We start from the raw sequence: 27,020 nt of genomic DNA, 5'->3' as shown, positions 1-27,020 counted from the left end.
CAAGAAGAATTTTGCTCTTGGACAGTACAGTTTTAGCCACCTCATGTATATGGATGATATTAAGCTTATTTCTGACACTGAAAAAGGGATCCGGCAACTTGTCAAATTAGTCGAGAGGTTCAGTGTCGACGTATGCATGAGTTTTGGTCTTAACAAGTGTAGGGTCAATGCTATGAAGAGAGGAAACTGGTCGCAGATTGAGGCGTGTGAAGTGCCGCAGATGGATGCTCCTGCACTCATGAATGCAATGCAGTGTGGTGAGATATAAGTACCTTGGTTTCCTGCAGGATATTGGAATTAGCCATAGTCGAGCGAAAGAGGCCCTTACATCTGGCTTCAAGAGTAGAATAAGAGCCGTCATGAGTTCCCAGTTGAGTGGTTCTAATAAGGTATTAACATATTTGCCGTTCCGTTGATTTCCTATAGCTTTGGCGTGATAAATTGGACGTGGACAGACCTTGAAGGGCTTAATAGAATGATGCGTGTATCGTTCACGCGACACCGCTCCCATCACCCGCTCAGATCCGTCGAGCGGTTTCACCTGTCCAGGAATAGAGGAGGAAGAGGCGTTGTGGATTTGCGGGAGGTTCATGCAAAACAACTGCTGAATCTCCGGAAATACTTCCTAGAGAAGAGCCAATCCAGCTTGCTCCACGGGGTTATAGTAAAAAGTGACAGTAGTCTAACCCCACTGCGCCTCAGCGATGAGAAATTTCAGCTCCTTGAGGATACCTTCTCCGAGATCAGTGTGATGGATAGGTGGCGTTCGAGGGAGTTGCATGGGAGGTACTATGCGGTGCGTATGGATGAAGCGGTTGATCGAGATGCGTCTGTGGCCTGGCTGGAGTATGCCGAGTTGTTTGCTGAGACGGAGGGCCTTGTATTTGCTATACAGGATAGGGTCGTCAGCACACTCAGCTACAGAAAGCATGTCGTCAAGGATCCTGCTGTAACCATTGACCTGTGCCGTCTTTGTGGATCGACCAACGAGTCCATCGAACATGTCGTTAGCGGGTGTCAGTTTTTAGCTCCAAGGGAATATACAGTCCGACATAACAACGTGGCGAAGATACTTCATCAGAGACTCGCTTTGGACCTGGGTCTCCTTGCCATTTCAGTCCCGTATTTTAAGTATGCTCCTCAGCCTGTATTAGCGGACGATCAGTATAAACTGTACTACGATCGTACTGTTCTGACGGACAGGACAGTGGAGCATAATAGGCCAGACATCGTTCTGACCAAGAAGCAGGAAAAGATCACCTTCCTGATTGATGTCACAATCCCATTGTCCACCAACATAGTGAAGAATTACACCGAAAAACTAGTGAAGTATAGAGATCTTGCAGAACAAGTCAGGGAGATTTGGGACCAGGAGAGCGTAATGGTGGTCCCGGTGGTTTTGGGCGCGATGGGAGAGATTCCACGTTCTCTGCATGGTTCATTAAGATCCGTTGGAGCACCAGCAAATCTGTTCCGACCAATGCAGAAGGCTGTGTTGCTGGATACATGCCGCTTGGTCCGTCTGTGCATCACAAGCTCGAGCGATAAGATAACGCCTGTTCTTGAAGGGCCACCTGATCGTCATCAGATGGAGCTGCAGACGGGGGACAATGGCCGTTAACATCTGGCAGTTCATAAATTTTTATGTCTAGTATTTTGTCTTTCATTCATATATTTCACCCATAGTATTATGTAACATAATAGTTCATGTTACCATATACAATGCGTGTCAGAACAATAGTTATAGCTCCTGCGCCTTGCCTTTGGGCCGGCCAGGATGCTTTTTTACTGGGCTTGCCCAAGAGAACAATAATAATATTAATATAAATTCAACTTATTATGAATAATAATCTGTAGAGTACTTTTCAAAATATTTACGAATTATTTACAAAATACATCTTGCGCTTCTAAAGATAATAAATTAAGTTAAAAATATTTCAATATTATTATTAACATATATTACCTACAGTTGTGAATTTGGATTTCCTAATAAATCAGACACAAGGAGTTGGTACATTAACTCTGGGATATAACTTTTTTTTCTTTTTTTTTTCTCAGCTCCCCTGGACTTGCTCGTATTACTCCACCCAGGGGATTGTCTTTATACTCAAATAGGCCTTCCCGCCTACCAGCTATATACTGGCATGGCAGGTTGGCCTACAGGTAGCTCTTTATGAGAGTAATCTTTTATTTTATATGCCTCTTTCAAACACCACTCCATACCTGAAGTGTCGTGACGTGGTGTTGAGGTCTTTTCTCTATATCTTGTGTTTTATTATTCTCTAAACTATATCCCCAGGAGTCCCCAGCGGCTCATTGGAACCGACACACCTCGGCATGCCGGCCTTCCCCGCTGAGGCTGTCCTCCCTTCCCTAACCTAAATCAAAAACCCTGTCTTCTTTCGTCGATGTTTTTCTGCGATAAGATCTGTCTGGTGTAACACGCTATTTTCTTCCAGTTGGATTCCCGACTAGTCATAAAAGGTACTATAGCTTCGGGAGTCATCCCGTCGATCGCCATGTCAAATCTGAGGGCGGCCCATCTTTCACATATGAAGAAAGTATGTTCTGCATCGTCGATCTCTTCGCAATACATACAGATTGCCTCTGTTCTCCTTCCTAATTTATTTAAGTAATTATTAAATGAGCCATGCCCGGTGAAAAATTGCGTTAAAAAGTGATCCATCTCCCCAAAAACCTCTTCTTATCCATGGCTCTATCTCCGGGATGAGTTGTCTTGTCCAGCGACCCACACCGCTATTAGTACTGCCAGGTAGAATTGACTTCATCTTTGGCCTCTTGATCTGCTCTGCTCCTCGATCTTTCGACTCTATATCTCACGATGAGATCTATCGGCGGTACTCCGGCAAGAACACAGAGGGCTTCATAGGACACTGTCCTATACGCGGCCACCACAACTAGGAGCCCTCTCCTATGCACCCTCGCTAACTTCTCCTTGTTACGCCTGATATATATAGCGTGACTCCATGCGGGAACAGCATACATCAACAAGGATACCATCGTTGACACCAACAATCTGCGTTTTGATGCTCTAGGGGCATTCTGCGTTGTCATTATAATGTTAAGACTCTTTACCATTGCTTCAGCCTTCCTACATATGTTAATTATATGGTCAGTGTATCAACAATTCCTCTGGAAGGTAACTCCTAAGTATTTCAAACTATACACCTCTTCTATAACTTTACCATTGATGAAAATAGTAATAGGATCCAGTACTCTTCTTCCAGTGAATGTGATACACCTACATTTTTCCAATGACAACTGCAGACCCCTAGAAATCATTCACTCATTAATGATATGAGTTGCCGCGTTCACCCTCTCTTGGACCTCAATTACCGTCCTGCCCTCAACTAGTACCGTGAGATCATCTGCATATGCCAAAACCTCAACTCCAGCAGGGAACATTCTGTGCAGGAGATCATCAATAACTAGCAACCATAGCAGCGGCCCCAGGACCGATCCCTGTAGCACCCCACCGTGCATCTCAAAATGAATTCTTCCTTTCTGGGCTTTTATCTTCTATCGGAAAGATAGTCCTCGATTTGCCTACATATATATAAGGGCTCAATCCCTTTGTGGCCATTGCCCTGTTTATGTGACTCCAACTGATTGAGCCAAAGGCATTCTTTATATCAAGTGAAATCATTAATGAAATGCGTCTTGTGCACCATGTGCCTCTTCTGACTTCATTAGCCCAGTCCGAAATCCTACAGATAGCCTTCACAGTGGACCGCCCCCGCCAGAAACCATACTGGTTTGGGCTAATCCCGACTCTCTGTTCTAGTTCCCGAATAATACGGCCCGCCAGCATTTTTTCCACGAGTATCCCCATGTATTCAAGAGGCTCAGGGGTCTGTAAGTAGCGTCCTCCTCCATGGGTGCACCTTTAGGAATGAGCACCACCTTGGCCTCTTTCCAACATGCGGGGAAAACTCTTCTCTCCAAACCGTAACTGGCAACCTCTAATACTTCCCAGGGAGTCTTCTGGACCAAACCTTTGATCACCGCAGCAGGGATTCTGTCTGGTCCAGGGCTCTTCTTTAAAGCCAGACGTTTGGCCGCTAGTTGCAGTTCATCTATAGTAAATCTCCTGCTCTCACATGGTGTGGGTCCACTATCATCAGCTATCATGCTAGGGAACAATCTCGCCACCTGCACTTCAGCATTAGCCTTATCCAAAATAGGTAATCGTCTGCCGAACTTCTTAGTTACTATACGATAAGCTTGGCCCCATGGGTCAGTATCGAGCTCACTGCAGAGATTATTCCAGCACTCTCTTTTCCTTTTCTTAATTGCTCTGTTAAGGGCCCTTCTAGTTTCAATATACCTTCTTGCTATATCCTGGTACTCTTCCCTACCATTTCTGAGAAGTCTCTGTTTTCTTCTCCTAAGGAACTGGAGCTCTTGTCTCATATTCCCGATCTCGGTCGTCCACCAACATACATTACGTCTCCTTGCAGCATTACTTGCCACTCTATCTATCTCTTGTCTAATTATATTTGATAAAGCTTCAGGGGTGTGCTGCTGCCTGCCTTTTAGTCTATCAGCTGTTCTACTGGGGTTTCATCTCCGGTAAACTCTTTCAAAGATAGTTTTTCCCCAAAAGAATCGACTACAATTTAATTCCGAAAATAATCTCTTTAAAAATGGAACACATTTTGTTTTGTAAAAAAATTATTAACAGACCGATGAATGACTGATCTGGCAAAGCAATCTACATCACAACCACGGTTTAGTTCTCCTTTTTCTATAAGGTGCGGTCAAAGATAAACATTCACAAATTCCTACTTCTTTCGATTCTATAGTAAAGTACGTATAGACTCTCCAGCTGAAACTGCAGGCCTTTCAACATTTTTTCACGATTTATTTAACACTTACTTTCTTCTCTACTTCTATCATATTCTTAAGAGTTTGAAAATGAATTCGTGAGTTCGACTATCTAAAACACACACAATACCAGTTATCTAAAATACTACACAATTTCATTATATTCAGCAAATCAGTAAAAGTATTAAATTCAATTTAAATTGTCCGTTACAAAATTGTACACTAGGCTCTTAAAATTCTTACTATCTCCAGCAACTACACAACAATTTTTTTATTGCCACCCAAAATATACAACTACTTCGAAATCAAACTACATTAACTTTACTGAATTGTTTATTGAAAAGCAAACCTAGATAATTTACACAATTTTAGAGCTAAGTTATTCACATATATTACTTAAATGTAAGAATAATGCAAATGATTGATTCATCATCAGGTAATTTGAATCATAAAGATTTTTTGATTACTTTTTAATGTTTGTGTACTTTTTAAAACAAAGGATTACCACTTAAATATGATGCAATTATAAACAATGATAAATTACAACAAAATCAAAGAATAAAAATACATTCATGGTATTGATTGCTAATAATGCACACAACACCCACACTGCAAATGAGATTTATTAGCTCCCAAAATATGTGATATATTATTATTTAAGAAATAAAAAATTGAATTATTATGGCCAAACGGCAAAATATTAGGAATAAATAAAAAATAAATATGATTTCTTGAGAATACATTATTACAATACTCAAATTATAGGGGTAACTTAAATTATACGAAAAAAGCAATTAAAGTCATGAACTTTTTTATAATACATTCAAGAATTGTTTGCCTCTAAAATATGTATTTCTTACAAACGTTTTCCATTTCTCATGCTCTTTACTAGTTTATGAGTTATAAAAGAAAATATTGTATTTTATTTTATTATTTTATTTTTATATTAATTTATAATAATTGATGCTACATTTATACATATTATTTATACATTTACTCAAAATCTCCAAGAACAAAATCTAGAATACTAGATCTGATTTGTTGTTCACATTCATATATCAGTGCAAAAAGTGAAATACTTACGGTACGATTTTAGTTTGTTGATATAAAAAAAGATAACTCAAATTTAAGATTTTGAGTTAATTAACTCAAAAAATTATCTCAAAAATATCAACAAATACTAACTGTTCAAAATGTAAATGTATCAGTAACTTCTGCAACTGACTAGTTTAAGGATACACTTTTTTTAACAAAAGGAATAAGCACATTTAACAATATTATTGTTCTATTTGAATACTGATAAATTGACTGGTTATAAAATGAACTAGTTCAATTCAGCTACATAAAGAAAAGAATCCAATCAGAGGATAGACAAAAAACTTAGCCCATTACGTAACAGTAATGAAATGACCTTGCTCTCTATCTGTAGAAGTAGTAGCAGATGGCAGCTTTCCTGTTTTAGTTTTATTTACTTGTTGATAAAGAAACTACATATAGAAAAAGCTGTTATTAACTGGTTTATTGCCACAAGACATTAACAAACCTATATAAAAATAAAAAAGATTAGTTTTTTACAGTATTATTTGGCATTACAATTTAGACTGGTATCTTAACAATGTAAAAAGATACCTAAATCTTTCAGTGTAAAAGTTCAAAATGAAAGTTAAAAATATTTTCAGAGGAGAAATTTTGCAATAATTTTATTCAGTAATAAAGTAGTACTTATCGGTATGCTTAGAATGTAAAACCATTAAAAAATCATTCATGAAGCATAGGTTGTTCAGAATTGATGAGAGACAGAATTATCTTGAATGTAAATGGAAATGTAATTATTTCATTAATCAAATAATTACACTGAAAAGAACTGATTTAAGAAAGCATTCACATTGTGTATAATGTACCATCAAGAATTGACTTTTATCAGAAACATAAATAAACAAAACAAACTATAGTAAAATGATCAATATTAACCATTCTAAAATAATAATCATAGTTTAAATACAGGTTTAGCCAATGAAGTTTTAAACTTAGTTAACTGTTTCAAAAGAAATAAATGAAAATATATACCTAAATTTTCAGTATTTTTATCACTAACATTGAGCAAATGCTAAAAAAATTCAGAGATTAGCTTTTTTTTAGATATTATGACAAATGATTTTAAGTGGTAAAATAAGAAAAAATTAAGTCTCAGCTACCAACACATATATAAAGCGGCAAGAGTCAAATTCGCCTTTCAGAAATATACATGCTATATTTTGTCAATATATTAGCTTTTATCAAATTTTCTCAATTACAGTTTAGGAGGGCAAGATTTTTTTGGGCTGGTGGATCATGCAGGTTAATAATGTTTGTAGATCTTTTAAAATGATTAAGTTTTCTTTTTTTAGTTTTTCTTAAGTAAAAAACAAAATTAAAAATCACAACAATAGTAAGAGCAAATCCTTTTAAGTTACATTTATTTTTTCATATAAACAGTAAGAATATTAATTGTAATCTCTTTAATGTATACTTTATTGTGTTTATTTATGTATTTTAAAAATTCTAGAAAATTTTATTTATCAGTACACCAGATCAAGAGACACATTATATTCAACTGTGTAGATTGCATAATTATGAGTTATTTTCTTGCCTCATGAACATCTTGCAGTTGCTGATGTTTCTGTTATGGATCATTAAACATTTTAATCATTTCCATCTCTGAAAGTAAATTTTGCTTCCAAAGATAAATATAAGGGAGAAAATGAATTATGAAAAACTGACTGATATTGTTAAACAGGAATAATGGGCACACTGATTCAACATTTTTTAGCCTCTTGATGTTCTCAATTCTGCCTTCCAAACAACTTAAAAAACAATATTTCATTTTTAACAATAATCATGTAGTTATGGGATTGAAGACACTCATAACCAAAGGTCTTGCAGATCTATCAATTATAGGAATAAGTTCTGTAAAAAAACATTGATGACAATTGATTGTATGTTAAAATAAAATCAAAAAACTGATAAAGCAAGCTAAATTCAGTCGTTGAATAATTCTTTTAAGAATTTTAAATACTAATTATATTATACCTAAAATAGCAGGAAACAAATCTTTTAACAGAGGATAGGTTTGTCTGTGAAGAATTGTACTTAGTAAAAAAGATCAATAATTATTTGATTTATGTTCTTAGAATGATTTCAATTAATTCAGTCCCTTCCTCCTCCAAATATTTTTTATGTTGCAAATCTTTTAAAATAAATCTCACCAGTAAATCTCAAAGAGATACAATGCATAATTCCTTATCCCTTTACTTCTAAATTCCCAGGGTTGATATAACTACAAAAATTTGTTGATAAAGAAATGTTTATATTAACCCACTTTTGTCATAAAAAAGTAGTCTGAAGATCAGTAAAATATTGTTAAAATCATCCAAATTTGAAAGAAAATTAATTTTTAATTAGTTCAAAACTTCAATCCAAACACTTTACATTGTTTTTAAAGTAAAATATTGATCAAAAATTGTCTTCATTTATATTTAAATTCTGCAAAGTGTTTTAAACTTGAGTTCAGAATGGTAGTACAGAGAAAGAATAAAAGAACAAGAATATAAAGATTGGACTATAATAAGTAATGCTGCCTCTTATTCCTCTTCTCTTCCTACTTCTTTTTTGATGTTTTCTTCTCTTTCTTCTATTTTTTTCTCTTATTTTAGTTAACATTTTTGCTGATAATACAAAAGTGAAACCAAATACTGAACTTCAGTATTTCTCCTAAGTTTAACTGAGATAATAAAGATGTTGTAACTGTCTTAGTTTTCTCATCTCATGTAAATTTTGTTCAAAAATTAAATCAAACTAACAAAAATATAAATTTATATATGAAATTCAGGGGGTTGATATGTTTAAAATATATTATTATTTCCGATTATTCCCCTTCAGGAGAATAATTAACTTGAGCCAGTCATGGCCTTACTTCCTTTTTCTCTTTTCTTTTCTTCTCAAAACCTCTCCATCTATTCACTATTTTTCTTCTTTCTCTTCTCCATTCACTGCCTTCCTATTGTTTCACTTTTTTGCTCTTGTTCAATTTTCTTATTTCTAATTTCATCCCTAAACTTCCTTCTGTTCATGACTTCTTCATCTGAGATATTCAATTTTTCCAGGTCGTCTTGTATTTCTTTCATCCAAATGGATTTCAACTTACTTTCCTTGACAATACTGAAAATTTTCTTAGTGCGTGTCTATCTTCACCGATTTTGCATAAGAGTTCATAAAATTGTAGACATCTTTTCCTAAACTTCTCGGTGATGGAGTCTATGTTTTCATTTAATTCCTTTATGGGACACTTGATCAAGGTTGATCAAGGGTCTCTGAGGACCACACTGTGAATTTTCTGTTCTTGCTTCTCAATTTCATGAATTTTGTCATTTCTCTGATAATTTTGTAGTTTCTGCTGCATACAAGGCCTCCAGCAAGACAACTGTCTTGTAATGCTGTAGTTTTGCATTACAAGACTTTTGTTATAATGATTCCATCTAAGCCTGTACGCTTTTTGTGGTTTGACTGTTCCTTCTGTGTTGGATATTGTATTCAGTCCCATGGGTTGGATGGTTTCTCCCAAGTACTTGAAGTGGGGTGCTTGTGAGATTTTGCCGTACTGTGTTTGCAGTGGAAATTTTCCAGTTGATTTGGTGTCCGTATATTGTGTCTTTTCATAAGAAATTTGGAGTCCGGTTTTACAGAATATTTCATGCAGTTTCTCCAATGCGAAAATGGCTTCGGCTTTGTTTGTTAACATAGCCAGGTCATTTGCAATGGCCAAGCATTTAATAGTAATTCTATTTCCTTTCTGTTTTCTGATTTGGATGCCTTTCATTTGTTTCTCCCATTCTCTGATTATCTTCTCCAAGATGATGTGAACTAAAGTGGAAATAAGCCATCCCCTTGTCGGACTCCTGTGTGAACTTCAAATGCTTTTGAGATTTCTCCCATGAATTTAAACTTTCAGATGGTTCTTGATAATACTTCCTGGATGATGACTGTAATCTTTCTTTTGACTCCAAATTTTTGTAGGGTATTAAACTATGTCTGTCGATAGAGACATAGGTTTTTTTAAAGTTGACAAATGTGACTGTGGTGTTCCGAGATCGTGTGATGTGTAGTATGGTCTTGAGGTTCCAGATTTATTCAATGCTTTTCTGAACCCTACCTGATACTCACCAATCTGCTGATCCGCTTGGGGGTCGAGTTGGTTAAGCAATGCTCTAGAGAGGAACTTATAGGTGACTGGGAAAAGTGATCCCCCTCTGTAATTGTTCGTATCTGTCCTGTCTTCTTTCTTATGGAGTGGGTGTATCAAGGCATTCTTCCATTCTTTCGGGATTTTCTGTGTTCTCTAGACATCCAATATTATTCTGTGAGTTTTAGGCATTATGTTTTTGTGGTCCAATTTCCAGAATTCCACAAAAATTCTATTTTGCCAGGAGTCTTGTTGTGTTTCAATTATTTAATTAAATTCACAACTCGTCGTGTGTTTGTGGAAGTGAGTCAGGATTTGGTGTAGGTTTTACAAACATTAATTGTACGAGGGCGCTTTGCAGTTGAGAATTGTATTAAAATATTTGGCTAGAATTTAAAAGTTAATTTTTCATGTTAGTTTCCAGGGTCCTGTTGAGTCATTGGAAGCACAGGCTAGGAGGTTGGTAGCAAGATTTTTTCTGAATGTCTTGTAGAAATTCCAGGTGTTGTTCTTGGTAAAGTCATGTTCTATTTCTTTCAGCCAATTATTGTCGTAATTGCGTTGAACTCGCCAAATAATTCTGAAGGACTTTTCCCTTATCACCATGAATTCTTGCCACTTTCCACTTGTTTTATGAATGTTGAAATTATTCCAGGCTCTAATCCTATCCTCAACAGCTTGATCACATGTGATGTTCCACCACCTGTATTTTCTCTTTCTCAAAGGTTGGCCTAATTTTATGGTTTCTTTCAGTTTCTCTGCGGATTCAGACCAATTCATGGTATCCACCCTATGGAGTTCATCACTGATCTTCTCCTCATGAGTTTTAGGTATTCGGGGTCAGTACAGAAAGTCTGAGTTATTCTTGTCTGTTTTCTACTGGGTTGAAATTTTACATTGATTTGGAATAGGTCAGACTCGAAGAATCCTTTCCTTGTTTTTACATTGAGCACTTCATTGAAATTTTTCCTAGAAATGGCAATGTGATCAATATGAAATTTTCAGAGCGTTTTATTGGGGATTTCCACATCTTTAGCTTATGTATGGGTTTCTGGAATTGCGTTGACATAACTTTGAGATTGAAGTTTTAACAGAAGTTTATGAAGCGTTCCCCATTTCTATTGGTCCTGTCGTGAGCAGTGTATGCTCCTGTGATTTTCCTGTATTTCTTCTCTTTACCTAATTTCCCGTTATTTATCTAGTAGAAACTTGAAGTGAAGTTTGGGAATCTTGTTAGTGGTTTCCTCCAAAAGTTCCCAGAAGTCTTCTATCACCTGCGGTTTTTTTCTGTTATAGTCGTTTGTTGGTGCGTGTTCATAAATCAGTGTTTACGCCTTGTTTCTTGATTTTACTGACAGCTTCAAAATTCTTTCCGATGGTGAGATAAAGTCAATGACAGAATCTGTGACTGACTTATGAACCACAAAACCTGTACCAAATTGTTTGGGTCTTGTATTTATCTGCACTGCGGGTTTTCCCTTATAAATCCTGTAGCTTTTTGAGTCAAAGTGGCATTCATCTGTAAACTGTATCTCTTGTACTAGCAGAATTTTAATGCTGAATCAGTCAAGCATATTCATTAGTATTTCAATTTTTCTGGTTTCAACAGTATGTTTACATTAAGTGTACCTATGAAGAACTGAAGAGTTTTTAAGAAGCTCCAATTCTTCTTCACATGGCATATCTGGTCACCCAGAATCCTACGACCAGAATGGGAGTTCAGTCTACTGATGGGGGCCTGGGATAGCGGATCTCTTTTCTGTTGTTTCCCATGGTTGTTCAAGCTGAACTTTTTTTGTGGTGACCTCTGGTGGAGATCATGTAGCTTAAAGACCTGATTCTTGAGATCAGGACATATGTTTAACAGTCACACCAACTAGGTGAACAGCACTGACCACCAGCCGCTGGAAACCAGAACAGACACTGGTGGATTTAATTAGTATTTGGTTTGCCCTGGGTATTCATTTCCCAAGTACCACCCATATCTAGGAGGATTTCCCCTATCGACCACCTGGTGAGGTGCCTAATGGAGGATCTAACAACCCCACACAGGGATGTGTTAATATTTTTGTATTTAAAATAAATTTATTAAAATAATGAAATCACTTTTGAAATTTACAAAAACTTGTATGCACACTGATAATATACCAACAATTTATTTCAACCCGTGTAACATAAGAAACCAGTTCTCAATGTCGTAGGATAAATCAGATGCCACTTGCTCTTACGCCGCAGAAAAACATATTTTATTACTGATAGGACTGACTTCAACTGTTTTATTAGAAAAACCACTGACAAATTACAGACGCAAACTGAAAAAAATCATATTAAAGAAAGTAAAACAAATTTGCTTCAGAATAAAGGACACTGTTACAGGCTACCCTTGGCTGAACTTTGTGGCAAAGAGGTATCATTTCTACGTTTATCTCAAAAGGTCATCAGTTTAAATCCAAAACAGACTTCAAATATTTGAGTTATATCTACCTGTGGAGAAACTAACCAATACAATTTAAAAGAAACGTATGTTTTATGGATCTACCGACACTTGGTTCGCATGAATAACAATAGACTTACAAAGAGAATATTGTAAATGGATAGTAGTCTTGTACAAACTCAGGTCTACCATTCCTGAGATGTATAGTTATTTGAATCCTAACCACCAAAGAACACCGTTATCCACAATCATAACAAAACTATACACTAACATAAAAGTAGCAGAAACACTAATCATTCTTAAAAACAAATTAAAATTCAATAAATGCATCACAGAAATCATGAACATACTGAACATTATTCTAAAATAAAATCACTTTATATTCAAAAAAAAATTTGACATGCAACCTAATAGTCTTTTTGTGGGTTGCCCTAATTCCAGTATTCTAGCTGAAATTTTTCTACAGTTCAAAGAAAAAACACATATATTCACCAACAATATTTACAAAAATAATATTGTAGTACAGATATATAGATAATTCAATCTTATTGACATAAGGCAACACAAAGCAATTTAACTATTAAAGTGTATAAACAAAATACACCACAAATTTGACTTCACCATCACAAACAAGTAGCACAGAATGCACAGAAAATCAACAATGACAGACAATGTCATCCATAACTCACATCATCCAACTTTACATTAACTAACTACTATTCCAGCTATACTTTTAGAAATATGTTTATAGATTTTTCAACACACCTGTCAGTTGACCACTACATAAAAGAACCTAACACTATAAAATATGTAGCGCAACAAATGGATACATACCAAATTCATTGATGCACTTCTATGTGAAATTAACAAAAAAGATAAAGAGAAACAAAACAAAAAATATATTCCATCCTACAACAATAAATAATTAAAGAAAAAAATAGCTTGCAAATTGTAAAATTCTGAAAATAATTTAGCTTTCAAAACAAAAATTAAAATAAATAATTATTATTTATTTTAATAAATAATAACACAATAGCCTGACACATACAATAAAAACTGTTCCAATGTTTAACATCAGAATTATTCAACAATGGTCAACATCAACGTTAATACCAGTCAAAATTTGTTAATACCACAGACACAAATCCACCAACCCACCGGATTGGTCTAGTGGTGAACCTGTCATCACAAATCAGCTGATTTAAAAAGTTGAGAGTTCTAAGGTTCAAATTCTTGTAAAAGCAGTTACTTTTATATGGATTTAAATACTAGATCGTGGATACCAATGTTCTTTAATGGTTGGGTTTTAGTTAACTACACATCTCAGGAATGGTCAACCTGAGACTGTACAAGACTACATTTCACTTGCATTCATACATATCATCCTCATTCATCCTCTAAAGTAATACCTTACAGTGGTTTCGGAGGCAAAACAGAAAAAAGAGAAGATCCAAATCACCGATATTAATGATAATTGATATTCTGCACAAAACAGAACACTTCTTAACACCTTTGAACATTATGAAATAAATTCAACTAAAAAAAAAAGGTAATAATAATTTAGCAAATACAACTTAAACCATTCCCATTTTTTTACTGCAATCTTAATACGTAACTAACTAATTGAAAAAAAAAAAAAAAATACCATCAGTAACATCAGCTGATGCATTTGTGAAAACAGCAGTACCAATCACTGAGGTTGGTAACAAAGATGACTAAAAATATTTTGAAGTAAGATTTTGAAAAAAAACTTTTTTTTATGAAATATGGTGTTGTATACTTTTAGAAAAGTTTACATTAAAAACAGCAAAATAACGCAATACAGCAGAATTAACTGTTACAAATTATGTAACAGAATCTGAAAACATATTCAATATTTTAACCTCAACATCAACCATATAGTCAGTGCTTTATCCTTGACATTGTTTGAACTTGACTTCATCAAAAAATATTGAATTTAGAAACACTCTAAATTTAACAAAAACAGTACATAAAATGAACAAATTCAAACATATCAATTGTAACATTTAACTATGTATTGAAGGGGTTTCCTAATCACTTTAGGATTGGTTCCAATAACAACAGAACTGTGATTCTGTTGCTCAGTGGTGTTGCCCACTAGCAACACTACTGATTAAGATGGTATATATCAACTCTGTAAAGATCTCGAAGTATATTTCCATGTATCTAGAATGCAAGATAATTTTTTTATCTCTTTAAAAGAAAATTGTATTAACTGCTTAGGTTTTTAATGTAGTTAACACAAGTAAGAGGTCTGAAAACTAAAGTATTTTTTAAATGATATATTTATAGATCTAGAACATATTTGTGACTACATTAAATTTGATTTTTATATAAATAAATTTTACTGTTAAGAATTAAAACAATTCTAGGTACAGGGTAAAGTTTACTAATAGAGTGCCGTTTTTGCTTTTGCAAATTGTGAATACTGTTTGCACAGATTTCAAATTATACATGTAGTGAACTACACTGTTTTTTATTATCACTTGGGCCACTTTTATTATCAAATAATTGATTTATTAAGAAAAAATCAAAACATTATCTTTCAGGCAACTCTACTTATAAATGATAATGACTCCATGTACCCCTCCTGTGTCTGGTCATGAGCCTGCTCAGCTTACCAATCACAGCATCGTCTCACTGCATTACCCTCTTCAAGTGCTCCGTATACAGCCTTCTTTCTTTCTTTCTTTCTTTTTCTTGTTTAGCTTCCGGTAACTACCATTTAGATAATACTTCAGAGGATGAATGAGGATGATATGTATGAGTGTGAATGAAGTATAGTCTTATACATTCTCAGTTCGACCATACCTGAGATGTGTGGTTAATTGAAACCCAGCTACCAAAGAACGCCGGTATCCACGATCTAGTATTCAAGTCCATGTAAAAATAGCTGGCTTTACTAGGACTTGAACACTGGAACTCTCGACTTCCAAATCAGCTGATTTGGGAAGATGCGTTCACCACTAGACCAACCCGGTGGGTTTCCGTATATAGCCTACTAGTTTGCGACCATGCGCCTAGATATTTAATACATCTAGACGTAAGGATTATTGTGTCACCTATTCTAACTCGTATTTCTCTGATTCTTCTACCTGTTAAGGCGACCACCAATGACTTATTAGGCGCTAATGTCAGTCCTCTCCCTTCAAGCCACCTTTGTATACTATCAACTACGGCTGCTGCACAATCCTCTATTTCTTGTTCCATCTTGCCGGTGATCAGGAGAGCCAGGTCATCGGCATAAGCTATCAGTTTGGCATCCCCTTCAAACTCCAGTCTCAATACTCCATAGTAATCAGTAGTGTTGCTAGTGGGCAACACCATTGAGCAACAGAATCACTGTTCTGTTGCAACTGGAACCAATCTTGAAGTGATTAGGAAACCCCTTCAATGCATAGTTAAGTGTTACAATTGATGTGTTTGAGTTGGTTCATTTAATATATTGTTTTTGTTAAATCTAGAGTGTTTCTAAATTTAAATTTTTTGATGAAGTTAAGTTCAAACAATATCAAGGATAAAGTATTAACTATATCCTTGATGTTAAAATCATTGAATATGTTTTTCAGATTCTGCGAGATGATTTGTAAGGGTTAATTCTGCTGTATTGTGTTATTTTGTTGTTTTTAATGTAAACTTTTCTAAAAATACACAAAACCTTATTTCATAATAAATTTTTTTTTTTAAAAACTTACTTCAAAATATTTTTAGTCATCTTTGTTACCATCCTCAGTGACTGGTATTTTATAAGAAATTTAGGATTGCAGCTCAAGAAATGGAGCAAGTAGGGTAGTGGAAGTTCAAAGAACAAAATTACATTAATCAATGATCAGATGACAAAATGAACTGATATACATGTAAAATAATAAAATCATGATTGATCTTCTGATATGCTTCAGCCAGACTATTTCTCGAAGATGAAATTGCATCATAATTTTAAAAGTATTGAAATATGTAACCAAATACTAATTATTTTTATTATTTTAATGTAAGTCTTACATGGTATAAGTAAATAACCATATGACATTGTACGCGTACAACATAAACTGTTTGAAGTGGTCAAAGATTTATTAAAATATATTTACCCAGCCCAGCAAAATTTAAGTAATTCTTTCCCTTCCCAGTAACAGAAAGTAAAAAATGACTCGCCTTATAATAAGGTCAATCATCAGTGAATCACTTCTTAAATGTACTTAACCTAATAAAAATATTTTTAGATATCAATTATGTGACTGACATAGCATGCTTCTCCACTCCCTTCTGCACTATGTTAATGTTTCAACTCCAACATTTTTTTTTTATAATAAATCTTCTAAATAAAATTATCTAAAGATAATGACATATAACACAACATAATGTAAAAATACTTTTAAAATTGTCTTTCTAACTTCAAAATCAATGTTTGATACTAACTGAAGCTGTTTGATTCTTCTATAATTTGTTTTATTTAACTTTTATAAACATTCTATTTTACTTTAAATACAAATATCGTTCTTTGGATTTACTTGGAATTTTTCCATACTAGGATCTTTCACAGTTAGTTAAGCAGCTCTTCTTCAGTGGAGTGCACTGCTGATATCAGTATCTATCTTAAAAAACTAGGAAACTTCTTTAGTATACAGTTAATATAAAACACCTCTTATTACTATGAAAAAAAGAATATATAGTCATTATAAAGAAATTCACTTCAATACTTACTTCATGAATACTTTCAAATGGCCTAGAAATACATGTAACACTAAGTGAAATGAAATTCCTATGGAACATTATGGGAAAATATGAAGATGTAGGGTTGGAAATGAAAATGAGGGAGAGATTTTGTATTTGGAAGCTAAAGAAGATAAAGTAAAACAGATTGTAGTGGTTTGGTTATGAATGAAGATGGGAGAATGGTGGGTTACAAAAACTAACTTTAAAATGATAATATGAAAACACCTACTGAGTGATGGAGCTAGATGGACATATGGAGATTTTTATCGAGAAATTACAGAAAATCTTAAAAAATGGATTTTGTTGTTTCACAACCCAACCCAGAATTAACTTGCTACAATGAGAAGATAGATATATATTCTTCCATTCTCTTTGATTTCATTATCTTTGTTTTACTCTCATTTATTTTGAGTTTGAATGTAACCCTTAATAATTCATCACTTCTTAACTCATTCCCAGCTAACAATACCATAATTTAATCTTAACAATGCTATTCTTTACACCATGAATTGTTGTTATATTGAACAATTTTTTGCTTTTATGTTTTTTATTACTTCTTTCAAATTATATAAACAAATTTAAAAGCAATAATGACAGACCTTCTCTCACTATTTTCTGTACACCTGCTTGATTTTTTTTTCTTTTACTTTTATTACAGCTAACTTATTCTTGTACAAATTATATGTAATTTTTCTTTCTCATTTTTCCATCCTGATATAAAATATATTTACCTCTTAAAATTTAATAATAATTTATGTTTTGTTCAATTCAATTATCCAGTTTCTGCAGTATGTTTTAAAATATGCAATTTGAAACAATCGCTACCTATGTAATTTTTGCCCTGTTTTTTTTCTTATTTTGGTGATACATTACAGAACAATTTATCTCTGAATGATTAATGGATATTAAGGTCTCAGATATTTTTAAGGTGTCTTTATTAAAATCACAATTAAGTTAGTTCACTTTTATATTTCCTATTATGATTATGATAGTATGATATGCTTCAGTTATGATATGCTTTCTTGACCTATTTTATTTGTTTTAGGGTAGTGTTCCTTTTTTTGTAGATTATTGAGTTATTAAAGACTTTTATTAAATTCCTGAATAAAAAATACAATACTTACTGATATAAAACTACAAATTGCTTAATTGCTTTCTGATTACATGTAATCTGGATTAGCAGACTAATTTTCTCAGCAGATGTATCATCATTGTTTATTATTTCTCAGGAAATGTACTATACTTATTTTAATTAATACGTTTTCTTAAAATTTCACATTCTTTTCTTTTTTACAGCAATTCTGAATTAATTATTTTGTTAGGCCTAAACCTACACAAAATGTTATTTATTTAAAAAAGCTCACACAGATTCTATGCGTAGAGTATACAAGTTGTAACCTACTTATTCACAAACAAACTGATAAACAAATATAGTAAACAATTTAAATAATAATCACAGGTAACAACATCAAGATTTTAACATTTGCAAGATTTTGAAACTTCATTAAGTACGAGTATATTCAGTAATGAATATAAAAAAAATATTTTTAAATACAATAATTTTAATATAATTATTTTATAAATATATTTAGAAAGGATACAATAATCGAATGTGCTGCATAGAAATGACGTTTCATTTATGAAATAAAACAGCATTTAAATTTAAAATTATTAATACCGATTTATACAGTTTTAGTAAAAAATTTAATTCTCCCCTCTACACCTGTGAGAAATGTACAAAATGAAATTTATGGTAAGTTAAGAGAGTTTTGGAACCACTACTTATGGTATTAGGTGTAACCAAGAAGATACATAATTGATACTTTCAAAGAAAATTATGTGATCATATATAAATTTACAACACTTTACTAATTGTAAATGTAATATTTTTGACATTTTCATCACTAAATTAACTGATATATTGTCACTTTTAATAATGAACAGGGTTCATATAAATTTTATTTTATCAAATCCTATTTGGATGTGTTGTTCCCTGCCTATATATTCTGTGAAACCTTTTGTTCAATTGAATTTAATGAATGTAAAAAGGGAACATCATTTACACTTAAAATTATTAATTTTGATTTATACAGATCTTAAAATTTTGATTTTTAAAATTTAAGTTCCCATTTACACCTGTGAGAAAAGTACAAAATCAAAATAATTATTAAACCATTAAAATCTTTTATCTATATGTGTGCTAAGTAAACAATCAAAAAATTTGTAGACAAGCTTATATGGATAGTAAGGCTTGTATGCTAAGAAAAATAAACAGTGAAATGCTCTCTCGTATGGAGAATTCTTCATTGAGTTAAATACATTGTTACATGTAGCCATACCAAGCCCGCCAAAATGTTGATGCACTACTGTATGAGTAACTTCATACAGTTACTCACTGTTTACTTCACTTCACTTTGTTTACCACAGTATAGTGGCTGTGTAGTGAACATCATTATTCTCCTCTAACAGAGAAATCAGTTGTAATTAGTGTGTCTTTTACCTTATACACTTGAGTTACATCTTAGCCATAAGATTGAGACATATAATGTAGTATAACAAATTCCCCTCTCTCAGTAGGAAAATGTTTATGCAATCAGAAATCAATGTTATAATGTTTAAAATCCAACTATTTTGTATATACATTCTTTAATCTGTTATTCTTATCAATATTTTTTTTTTTAAATTGTATTTTCTCCTCTTCAACTGCCAGGAGTGGTGAGTCTGATTTGGAATTCAATGTGACTTGTTATTATATTATCCCAACAAGTATATGATTAGAAATAAAGACAGTCATTTTAATACATTATTTATTTTAAAAATAATGATTGTCATTTGTGGTCAACTGCCCTTTATCTTTATTAGTACATCATCATATTACTGTGAAACATTGAGGTAAATAGTTTTTATATAATATATGGTTTGAATTTATTTTTTTTAAAGTACATATAATTGCTTCTTTTACTTCTTTATGATTGGTTTCATGGTTTATCCTTTATTTTTCACTAAACCCCAAACTCCATTATTCATTATCCAGATTCCATTACCCATTCGCTTTGCTGCAAAAGTCTTGTCTGTATCATTGTTGGATCCATCATTCTGGTTGCAAAAATTTTCAAAATTATTGAAACTTATTTCTGGTTTTGAAATAACAAAATGAATTCATTTAAGAAAAACAACCCAGTTTCCTCCCACATTGATTGCACTGTTACTCCGTCTGGATAAAAACTAACCTGGCCTCTGTTTTCTATCCTAAAAACATTTAATTATCATTTTTACTTTGAAATAAACAATTATAATGGTAAATGAAATATTTAATTAGTGATTACAAATTTCTAACATTACATATATAATTAATAACACATATTTAAAATTTCTCCCTGATAAGTTACAGTGCAATCATATTAATCAATGTTATAAATCTTTGCTTACTTATAGTGTGTCCAATATAAGAACTATCCTGTTGTACATAAACTTTTGTGGCGCACGTGGACTGCTTCCAAAAGTATGAATCACAATTTGCTAATAATTGTTTTTTGAACATTATATTCTAATTAAAATATATAACTGATTAAAAACTATCAAAGTAATTTTTATCATTTCTACAACTTTCCTTTGCCTTGAAAATAGACTGTTTTACAGTATAGAATACTCTCCTAATAATTCATTTGCATATTTAATTTTTTCATTATGGACAGCATTTCCAGATACTTCTCTCCTGATATTTTACTTCAAAATACCAAAATCCCAACAATGCCAGGCCAGATTTTTACTGGTTACACAGGTTTGTTCAACTTAGAGAGATTTATTGAGATAAATTTTATTGTTTTCTGAATACCAGCACATACAGCTGTGCCTGTTTATCTGACCTGTTAATTTTAAGTTAATTTCATAAATCCAAAACATATTTAAAAATGGATTTAAATCTCCTTATTCAACTCGATTTCACATCAGTCTACAAAACTATACCCTGGCAACCAAGATCACCTTTTACCAGATAATGTTTTAACTGTGGTATTTAACAAATATTTCTTAATGAAAAATTCTTTAATCTGATATGGGTTTCTCTTGTCTTTCAGCAAACATTGTTGATTTACTGTGAAATTTTACATTTAAACTTTTAATTTCTTTTCTTTCCTTACACAGTTTAAGGATTGTCCGCCTTCTCTTAGATTGTCCATAATATTACTATGCTCTTCAGAATGCTTTCTTAATTCACAGAAAGCCTTTTGTGTTGGTAAACTGAATAAAAATGACTGAATAATCAGTTATTAAATAATCAGAAGAACTAATAACATGTACTTCAGCTGGATAGTGATCAGTTATTTTAATGGTAAATTTAAGAAGCAAAAAAGAGAACCAGTCAAGTGATAGTGACATATCTAACAATAATGTAATGTAAAACTTCAGTTTTCAATCCAGCAGATAGTGTGACCGATATTCACATATGCCTGACATTCAGTACAAAAAATATACTGAAAATATTTGTTAAAATTCAATGATACAATACAAAAAGTAGAATAATATACGATTTAAACCTTGCAGTTTATTAGTAATATTACATCTATAGTACTTTCTTGACTGCAGGACCTTCTCTCTAACCTGCTTAATATTAAAATCAGACATATCAGCAAAATCAGGGTGGTCGCATATGAATAATACTTTAGCCTATGTAGAAAGTATCTGGTGTTTTATTCTTTTTAAAGCACTTTACTAAATAATGCCAATTAAAACTTTATTAACAATTGTTTCAACACAATAAAATTCTGGCATATTCTGTCATATTTAAACATAACATAAATATTCTTAATGAAAAGGTTCTTTATAATCATGTGATCAAAGAGGACACTTACAGACAAATTTATTAGATTCAATAACAATGGACAAACATCCACATCTTGAGAATAACCACATCTTTAAGAAACACCATTATTCTACAGTAAATGAGTATTAGCATAATGTAACAGATTTTTTGCGTTTTACACTTAGTCAAATTGCACTAACTAATAACATCTACTTAGAGTACATTGTTTGAAACAAAGAAAATAATAAAGGTTGATTGTTGCTCTGATGCACAGATTGGTTGTAAAGAATTGTCAAATCTTACAATTTCTTACAATGTTATTGATGCTTTGGAATAATTTTATATTATTCCTCAGAATGTTGTTAGTTCAGCTACAATATTAAAATGATGCAAGTATAACAATTCTAAACCTGTAATATAAAACCTGGGATTTTCCAAGGATTAATATTTCAGTCTGAAAGGAAAAAATGATTTAACTAAATTAATGCTTAACATCCTCCAAATAAATTTAAAAAATATTTGCAACAATATTTTGTGCCAAATAAAAAGCTTTAATAACTTAATAATATATAGAAAAGGAGCAGCAAATAGGAAGGAAAGTAAACAAATTATCTATACTTTTTGTTCTATAATTTATTTACACAAAGGTAGGGGTTCAACATATACAACATTTTTCTATGTAGTCACCTCCATTGCCAATCCATTTGACGCAGCAGTCCACAAGCTTGTGTATTCCTTCAAAGAAGAAGGTTTATGGTTAGTTCCAAAGCCTCTTTTGCACCATTTCCTGCAAGTCTAAGTTTGTGGAAAATTGACTACCTTGCAAAGCATCCTTGAGCTTTCCAAACAGATGAAAGTTGGTGGGAACACAATCTAGGGTTAAGGAGGGTGTACCATTATCTCAAATTTCAACTTGTTGATGGTTAGAATGGTGTAGCAAGCCATGTGTGGGTGGACGTTATCAGGCCACAGCAACACTTTCTTCAGCAATAGACTTTAAGGAAGCTGAGCTTGTCATGGATGATCTGATGGGGAGAACTGCGGCAATGTTTAAAGAAGGTGCTAACTCATCGATGATAACTCGCCTGTTCACCAGAACCATCTCTCAATCTTGTTTTGAATCTTGTCATCTGTAGTGGAGGTTGAAAGGCATCCTGCTGCCCCTTCATGTGTCACACTTTTTTGCCCACTTCTAAACTTCTCGATCCATGCAAAAACACTTTTAAGAGATAAAGATTGTATTATGATAAAAGTCTACTATGAATTTCAGCCCCGTCTAACCAGAGAAATCGGATCATTACTCATTTTTCCTCCTTGGTGCAAACTACTATCTGAGCTGACATGTTTACAATGAAATAGCTGAAAGGCAAATGACAAGATCGGGATCAAATTTTGTACATGAGACCACAGTCGTACCAACTCTAAGCAAACATGTGCTGAAGGCAGTATGACAACCTTGAAGGTGTGTCATTGTGACAAATGTTTATTTCATTTTTGACTTGCTCTTGTAAAATAGGCCAAGCAAGCATACCATAAGTGAAATAAATTACTAACAATAATAATAAGCAAACATAAAAAGAAACAGTAATTGTAATAAGGAAACATACAAGTAAACTAAATTATTTGAAATTTTAATAAACCTGCCTTCAATATCTGAGGCCTTAATATCCAATACTCTTCATAGATAAACTACTCTCTAATGCATCACCAAAATGAGAAAAAAACCAGGGTAAAAATTATGTAGATAGAGATTGTATGGTTTCAAGCATACTGGATAACATGTATCATGATTACTACCAAACCAATAAAACACACAATAGGTTAGGTTCCACATCTGGGTGCATCGTAAGCATTTTATGTTTGGCAGTGTAGAACATACCTGAAGTTGCCTCAATGAAAAGGTTGTCTCAAAAATAAAAAAATAAATCTGTTTTACAACTTATAATAATTGCATTAGTTATTAAAATTTACACCAGTCCCAATTTGTTCAACTCTCCATTCTCAAATCAGAAAAGTATGGATAAAAATATGATTTATAGTAAAAAAATAACAATTATTAATTAAATTACTAATAATTTACCATCAGTTATAGTAAATTAATTATTATTTACCACAAGAGCACTAGTTCACAGGAGCTTTAGGTAGTAGTTTTCAAAACATGTTGAAAAAATTGATCAAGTAACACTGGTCAACAAAATTTAATTATTTGTTTGTTAAATGAGAGTGAATGGCTGATTCTTATAGTATTTTTTTTGCTGATTTCATATATGTTAATAAATTTTTTCCATCGACCTCAGTTTTTTGTAATTGAGATTACTTTTGAAACAAACAAAAAATGTATGGTGAATGTAATATTACAATACATTACATCCATTTTGTACTCACAAAATCTATTTCTTTTGGATTTTCTGTTGTAATTTGCTATAGGTAAGTCCCTCTTTAGATTCCAGCAGTAGTTTCTTTGTAATTTTTAAAGAGTTCACTCAGAGTTTTCTGTAGTTACTGCTCTTATGAATTCCAAGAAATTTGTTTATCACATCTTGAAATGATATCCATGCAGCAACCTCCAAGTCATTCAAACATTCTTCAAATGCCAAATCACTCATTAGTTTTCTTATTTGTGGTCCAACAAATATACCTTCCTTTATTTTAGCATTGCTTATATTAGGGTATTTGTTTTTTAGAAACTGAAACCGTGCACCATTATGACCCATTGCTTTAACTAAATTTTTTAATAAACCTAGCTTAATGTGTAGTAGCGGAAGATTAACATTTTCTGGTTTTGCCACTGCCTGACTAACAACATTCTTCCCTCATACAGTCAGTACCTCTCTCTTTGGCCACTGCTCTTTTATGTAATGGTTTTTCCTATCCTCGCTGTCCCACTCGCACAAAAAGCAACAGAACTTAGTGCATCCAAATTACAGTCCAAGTAAAAGCACTATTACTTTCAGATCTGCAGAAATGTGCTATAAATATTTCTCATACTGAATCTTGCTCAATACAAGTTTCACATTTTCATAAAACTCCATCATGTGAACAGGATATGCTAATGGTATTGATGGGTATTTATCGCCAGTGTGAAATAGAACAGCTTTCAAATTAAGCTTTGACGACTCAATAAAAAGTTGCCATTCAACAGGATAGTGCATATGTTCCAAAGCTTCCAGTAAAGAGTCCACATCATTATAGAATACAAAGTTTTCTTACTGAAAGAAGAAAGGTTCATTCTGACTATCTCTCACGGAAAACACTTATTTTAGTGTTTGGTTGTAATCCTTGCATTCTTGATGCCAGTATTTCTGATTGATTCTTTGATAAATTTAGATCACGAACCAGGTCATTTAATTCTGATGATTTATTAGTATAACTATTTTCTAAAAAGTTTATATCTCTTTCTTTATCACCTGATAAGTCAGCGCAAGATTTGACGCTTTCATCTTCATCTAAGTTCTTTGTTTCTGGTGGTACTGGAATTGGAAGCTCTTAGCAAGCGGCACTGGCCACATGGCAGAGGAAATATCAGGCTCTTTAACAGTACATCTAGTTTTAGCTGTTGTCCCAGTTATTTTATTACATAAAAATAACAGTCTGTGGTGTAATCCTTTGGTTCTCTCCAAACCACTGGAATTGTAAATGACATGTGACAAAATCCATTTAGCCAATCAGTCAACAATGTTACACAAGAAGCACAGAAAATATCAGGAGCCCAAGATTTGTCCTGATCACCTAATTTACATCAAAATACAGTTCATACAACATTTTTATCAGTGAAGTTATATTTCTTTTCTGAGACTTCAATGTTACCTCATCACAGATGTAGCAGAAATTGTTTGGATGATTAATACAAGTGCAAGGCATTGTTAATACATAACAATGACTAATATTGCTTAAAAAGAAACTTTATAAACACACTAATTTAATAAACATATACTCACTTTACTGAACAACATATACCTGCATGCAAATAAAAAAACAAGCTACAAAACTTAATGTTACACACACAAGAACTCGCACTTGGATGTAAATTATAAATATTTCTCTAGTCTGGACGACAGGTTATATGTAAATATAATGATGACAGAAATAACTAATGAGTTTATAGTAAGATGAAAATAGGAAGAATGAGTCACATTCTTGTTCATTTTAATTAGTGTCTAATTAATGAACATGATGAATAATGTCTAACAAATCAATGTGATAAGAATTAAGAGACTGTAATAAATAAACAAAAGCTATTCAGCTGATAAATAATATAATAAAATACATTCACAAAAGCTATGCTTACGGAGTTCATGCATGATACTACTGGAAAATAAGAATGGTAGTTACAGAAAAACTAAGCCTGATAAAAGAGTTCTGATTTCATATTTGAAATCAGAATGAAAAACACTATACGAATCAGTTATTCACTCTCATTTAACGAAATCATAGTTGATCAGTGTACTCTTTGATTATTTTGCAGTAATGTTTTTAACCTTCTTATATCAATATAAAATCCTTGGTTTTTATTTGTATTTACAACTTATCAATGTCCTCAAAAGTTCTGGTATTTGTTTTATTTTCTGTACATAGTTATCTTACATCACACTAATATACTCCTCTTTGGAATGGTGATTTTCACATGACTGTGGAACACTATAAGATTTACAGTGTGTATTGAATACTGAGATTTACCTCTTAAGTTGAGAACAAAAGAAATAAATATGTAAAAAACCTGACTATTCACAATTGTCTTCATGCATGAGATATAAATTAACTGAATTTGAAAAAAATATTGTATTACATAGCTTTTGCAATAAAAGGCTAAAAAATATATTTTTTTTTTAATCTTAAATATAGTTAATGTAATATTTAAAAATGTTTTACAGCAAATATCAGAAATTTAGGAAAATGCATGTAGTTTTGTAAGTGTTACCTCCTTAAAAAAAAAACAAAAGCTATAGACAGAATTTTTTTTGCAGTTTCTTCAAGTATTTAGTATAATT

This window comes from Lycorma delicatula, chromosome 1 (genome assembly GCF_047948215.1).
Source record: "Lycorma delicatula isolate Av1 chromosome 1, ASM4794821v1, whole genome shotgun sequence".
Classification (NCBI taxonomy): Eukaryota; Metazoa; Arthropoda; class Insecta; order Hemiptera; family Fulgoridae; genus Lycorma; species Lycorma delicatula.
Note: the sequence above shows the minus strand (reverse complement) of the source record.